Source organism: Rhinolophus hipposideros, assembly GCF_964194185.1.
Source record: "Rhinolophus hipposideros genome assembly, chromosome: 6".
Classification (NCBI taxonomy): domain Eukaryota; kingdom Metazoa; phylum Chordata; class Mammalia; order Chiroptera; family Rhinolophidae; genus Rhinolophus; species Rhinolophus hipposideros.
In genome coordinates, this window is record NC_138052.1 from 50,856,291 (window position 1) to 50,862,290 (window position 6,000).

The window sequence follows — 6,000 nt, forward strand, 5'->3', positions numbered from 1 at the left end:
AGGCACAGAGAAGTTATATTATTTGCTCAAGGTGACACAGATAAGTGGTAGAACTACAGCAATCTGGCTCCTAATAATTGCCCTAAAACATTGATTATATACTTACTATGTACCAGAAAATGATATTGAGGAAACGACAACTCCAGTTAGCTATAACATGCACATTCTTTATTTCAAGGGTTACCTATGTAGACATGTTATTGTGAATTTTTATAACTCATAGATCTATAGTTCAAAAAGTAGCTCTTATATTAAAAAAAACCGGCATAAGACCCAACATGTAAACTATGTAAAACTGCATAAAATTTAAGTACTATTAGATTGTCAAAAAATGTCAGTAATCTTTTGAGAGAAACAAAGTGAAATGACAGAAAATATGCAATATACAGTATCTGTCCCAGCACACAGATAGACCACTGGTAGACAATACAGATCGGTATGGCCAACTAAATAACACTGCTAAAGAAATGCAACTTATTCCCATTAATAATTCCTCATTAAGTAATCGTACTTTATTAATAAACCCAACTCCAAAGGTGGTAAAATTATGACAAAGTTGGTGCATTCATATTCTGATTACGGTGTAAACTTGATCAACTGTCTGGGAGGCAAAAATGTGGCAACCGTAGAAACATTTATATCATTTGACCTAGTAATCGCATTTGAAATTAGTACCCTATGGAAATCATTCAAGTAAGAAAAAAGATATGTACAGAGATGTTCAATTCAGTGTTAAAACAGGTGGAAACTGAAGACAATTATTTTCCTGTTGTTCATTTAAAATTAAGGAAATTTTAAGTCATTTGGTAAATATCATATTAACTATTAAATATTACAAAGGTATTACAAAAATGCTAATGCTATAAAAAGTGAAATAAACAAAACTATATAATATTATAATTTTGGAAAAACTACAACGTATATGCACAAATTAGAAAGCAACAAAAATAATGAAAACAATTATTTGTTAGTACGGCAAAATTGGAGTTGATTTCTGGTAACCCTATTCTAACAAGTGTTCAATAAATAAAAGGAAACACACAAGCCCAAACAGCGGAATTAGAAAAACAAAGCTATAAAATTGGGATAACAAAGGTTTAGGATGAATTAGGCAAACTAAAGAGCATTTAAGAAACATATTTATGAACTTAATTATAGATGGTGGTAACCATATACTACCAAAATAAGCAAAATACACTTGGTATTTTGCCGAAATGCCTTTTGCTAATTACAATCATTCCCACTCTGTCTTTCCCCACTAATCTTGTTGAGAATCGCCGTGGTAATAAGCTATTACTACTGTAGGGAGTGCCTTCTATTCCTTGGGTATTAAGACAGAGAAAATGGTTGAGAACCTCTATCTTTAAGATACAGAATACAGACATGGGTGAATGGGACTTGCCCCCAAAGCATTGTTTATTTACATCCCTTCTTACTGAAAAAAAAAAAAAAAAAGTTTTTAATCACTTTACTACCACTGTCAAAATGTCAAGGAAAAAAAGCATCACTAAATGTACTTAAAAATGTAAACAAATATACCAGTTTCAAGGTTAACAGAATAAATGAAAATAGTATATATAATATACAGAGGGTGCCAAAAAAATGTATACAGAGGGTGCCAAAAAAATGTATACAGAAAGGAAAAACTACTAAAATCACACTGACGGTAACCAATTTGAGCACCTCTTGTAACTGCGGAAGTCAAATGTGACTTGTATTCATCTTTTGTTATCGGTATATATTATTACAATTTTAATACAGCTTTTTTCTTTCTTAAAATGTATATACAATATTTGGAACTCTCTGTATATGTATTTATAATTATTAATTGTAACATATGACATATTTATAATAATATATGTAAAATAATTCCAATTATCGTTAGCCTTACAGATCCACAAACTTTCTTAAATGCCTATGAAACTATACCTTATTCTAACTTTTTAAACTTTAGCTCAAGAGAACAAAAGAAATAAAATGTTTTGTGGTGTTTTTCCCTACAAATAGGTAAATACTATCACTATTACCTCACCATTAAAAACTACATTAAGAGAACATGTAGCATTTTAGGTAAATTAGTTAGCCTCAAGGAATAGGTGTGAGTATAGGATAAACACAGAAATACTAAGTTAAACTACTGACTATAGCAATGCTAATTTATAGCTTTTTTAAAGTACATTTTAATTACAGAGAATAGATAACAAGTACTGTATGTACTGATTTCTATAAGGATCAGCTGAATTTCCAATTGTTGTTATTGGGTTTTAAACAAGGTTTGATTATTTGCCTAAGGTGATACAAACAATAAGATCCACAGAGTTGACCTAACATGATCTAACAATTTTAATACCAGCAGAGAACATATAAATCACTAAAACCCAACTTTTCCAAATTACAAAAATTTAGGTAGAAAAAATGTAGATGATTTCTTGACAGGTAATACTAGTTACAAGTAGCAGACATTCGATGCATAGCATATAATTTTTTGATATTCAGAGCTTCCAAATACTGAATATCAAAAACAATCATCCCTGAAAATTATTTGTTAAAAGAGCTGACATAATAACCATTTCTACTTTTATCTTAGTTGAAAAATATGAAACAAAAACTCCAACTAAAGAATACAGGGATTTCTGGAATACAAATTTAATAGATAGAATATAGTGCCCCAAATATGAAATATTCTAATAAGGTATTTAAAAAAGAACTTTCAGGAAATGCAGTCAGATCTACAGAAGGCATCATGTACCTTAAAAACACACACAAAAGTCCCTGAAAGCTCCTTTCTTACTGACAATTCAAACATAAACAACTAAATTCTAAATTACCACAATATTGTATTTCAAATAATTAAAAACGTAATGGCAGCAGCATCTTCTCAAAGAAAGATTAAACATGTTTTAGGAAAGCAGCAAACACAGCACTGTAAATTTGCAAGATTCCTATAAATTACAAAGACTAGGATTAATTGTTAATTATTGATGGCCTTTAAGATCTATGAACTTCCTTTATTCTGTTACTTGATCTTCAGAAAGACATCTTTTTTACATAATACTTTATATCAATATTCCTGCTATTTTGAAAAGTGTACAGTGGATTCCTTAAGTCAGTGGAGTAAATTGAATTAGGAGACATAACTGCTACTATGTGTCATTAGGGTACTTAACCCTGTAGGGTTGACTTTTTAACAAACTACTCACCTTCATAGCTTTGTTACAATGGACTAAGAATACATGGTTATTTAAAGATTATGCCTAGAAAGGCTATTACTGACAATGCCAGTGGTTATGAATTTCTTCAAATAGGACAAAAAGTGTGCTCAGAGGACAGTTTTGTCGATTTCAAATATATACATTAAATGTATGCATTGTTACCGGTTCCATAATTTAAAATTCCTAAGAAATTGTAGCTTTCACACTATAATTTAGGAATTACTCAATAGGCCTGAGGTCCGTCAGGAGTTATCACTTTTATGCCATCATATTCACTGTAGTTTCGTGCTTGGCCTCACCAGTTCTAAGACTCCCCATTAAGCAAAGACAGTTTTATACCACCTAAGGGCACAAAAGTAGTGCCAGGTCTTTCACCCTCACCCGCCTTCCAGCGTCGGTTCAATGAGCGAACACAGAACTCTCTCTCTCTCTCGCTCGCCCTTCGGGCATTGATAAAAAGCACAGGTTATTTCCCACCAGGAGCTCTGCAGTGCACCCAAGGAGGTAAGATATGGGGGAAAACACCAGAATCAATCTGCACCCACACCTCAGCCCCGCCCCAGCGGGAAAAAGTGGGGGGTGGCGCGGGCAGCAAGGACAGAAAAGGCCGAGACGTCCAAGTCCCAGGTTCTCCACACCATTTGTTCTATCGTGTTCCACCGCAGCCAGAGACCCTGACCCTATTTCCAGCCGCGTCTCCCTACCCACCTCCCCGCCACCATCACAAACACAGTTCCCAACCACTGAGTCCTGGGTGGGGAGACCAGAGCCAACCCACTCCCAGGGTCTCCCCGAGCCCTGCGCGCATCCGACGCGTGGCCCCGGGCCCTCTAAACCGACCAGAGAAGGTAAACCGGGGGGAGGGGTCTCCGAGCCGTTATTCCTTTTTCCTCTTGGTTAGGAAAGCGTGCGAGCGGGGAGGGGCCGGAACAACCAACACCGGTTACCTAACGGGCAGGCCCGGCCGGTCGGGCTCTGGCAGCCGACGCCGCGCGGCGGCCGAGGCGGCAGCACAGCCACAGTCGCCGGGAGGCTAGGAACCGAGGCAGGAGCGCCCGAGGTGATGGGGAGCGGGGGGTGGAGACTATGATGAGCAACGTCGCCATGTTAGTGCCTTCTTTCTCCGTATCCCTACAATGTCTAGTCCTGTGGCCCTCTCCCCATCATTGCTCACCTTTCCAGGTCACTCATTCATGCTTCTTTCGGTCGCCAGCGAGGCCTGAGATCAACCGTGTTTACAAACTACCCCTGGAGGAAAGGGCTGAACGGCACTTTAAAGGCCACGGGCTCCCACAGGCTTCCGTCCTCTCTCGCGAGATCGGATTGACAAGCCTTCTCCCCGCCCCACTCCCGGCATTCCCCCCCTTTCTTCTCGTGCCCCTCCCCTCCACGCTCACGCCCCTTCTTCCCTTCTTTCAGACCGAGCGCCTCGGGGTCAGGTGACGCCGTCAGGCCTGAGGGGAAGGAGGCGGAACTTCAGGAAGGCGGGGGTGGAGGAGGCGGAACCAAAGACACTCAGTAGCTGATGATTGGACGAAGCGCCCGGAGGGCGGGCAGCAGTGCTGGAGGGGGCGAGACCACAGAGCCAATGGAAGTGTCTCGGTAGGCCGGCCCTGCGGAAGCCTGTGATTGGCAGCCGGCTGGGTGTGGGGCATTGGGGCAGGTGGAAGGTGAGGTCACGGGAAGAGTTTGACGGTGTGCAGAGAGGCAAGGTGAACTCTAGAAAGGCTGTGAGTGGCCGGGGAGAGCGCGGGCTGAGTGCCCCGAGCCCAGCCCCGGGAGCCCGGTATTTCCGTTGCTGTCACTTCCTGACCCTGAGTAGGAAGAAGGTAAAGCATAGAGAGGCGCGCGCCTAAACCCGTCTTCCGGTACCCTGACGCCTGAAAGGGGGAGTTTGGATTACGCTGAGGCTTGGAAGGGGCGGAGTTTACCGGGAAAAAACCCGCAAACCAGCTACAAGCTTAAAGCGGGAAAGCAAGTATGTCAGTTCTGGAAGGAAAAAACCTTTACTCTGAATGGCGTTCGAATTTCACTAAGCTATAACTAGAAGTGATTCTTTTAGCTCCTAAGCACCTGCCGCCTTTCCCCGAAAATAAGACCTAGCTGGACATTCAGCTCTAATGCGTCTTTTGGAGCAAAAATTAATATAAGACCGGGGTCTTATGCTAGATAAGACGGGGTCTCATAGTAAAATAAGACCGGGTTTTATATTAGTTTTTGCTCCAAAAGACGCATTAGAGCTGATTGTCCGGCTAGGTCTTATTTTCGGGGAAACGTGGTAGTAGTGCAGTGTATGTATGATGTTAGCATATAATTATGTTCGAAGTAATTTACCAAAAGGAAATAGAATGCCTTTTACTGTACCACTGCAATTTAAAACAGTGCAAGAACTTGTTTATAAGAAAAGTCTCCCATATTATGGTGTATCCCATTTTATTAATTTTACTTAGCAATTATAGACAAAATGTATCAATTTAGTAGAGATAATTTCAAATCTTTAAAACATCAACAACTCTATTTTAGAGAAACAGAAAGGACACCAAATTAGAATATGGCATAGAGATGGCACTCTTTCCACAATACTATCCCACTGCTTAATAGGTGGCTGCAATGCCAAAGAAATGTCTGTCAAGCTTTGAAAGAGGCTCTTTAAGAAGAGGAGAGGGGGAAATCACTTGATTAATTTAACATGAGAGACAAAAGAGACCATATTTACTTCTCTGCCATCACTGTCACAGATAAACTCCTAAAAACACAGAAATACAGTGCTGAAAATATTTCTTAATGT

At 39.7% G+C, this 6,000-nt stretch overlaps 1 protein-coding gene across 2 annotated transcripts in view; it reads right to left on the reverse strand.

The window, feature by feature from the left end:
• ATF2 (activating transcription factor 2) overlaps positions 1-4,643 on the reverse strand; it is a 72,383-nt gene extending 67,740 nt beyond the window's left edge. The window contains exon 1 of one of the 2 annotated variants that reach the window (XM_081052192.1): positions 4,387-4,643. The gene's annotated coding sequence lies outside the window, so the exon portion shown is untranslated. The remainder of the gene's footprint in view (positions 1-4,386) is intronic. The other variant, XM_081052193.1, reaches the window with a different exon arrangement.
• Between the last annotated feature and the right edge of the window lie 1,357 nt (positions 4,644-6,000).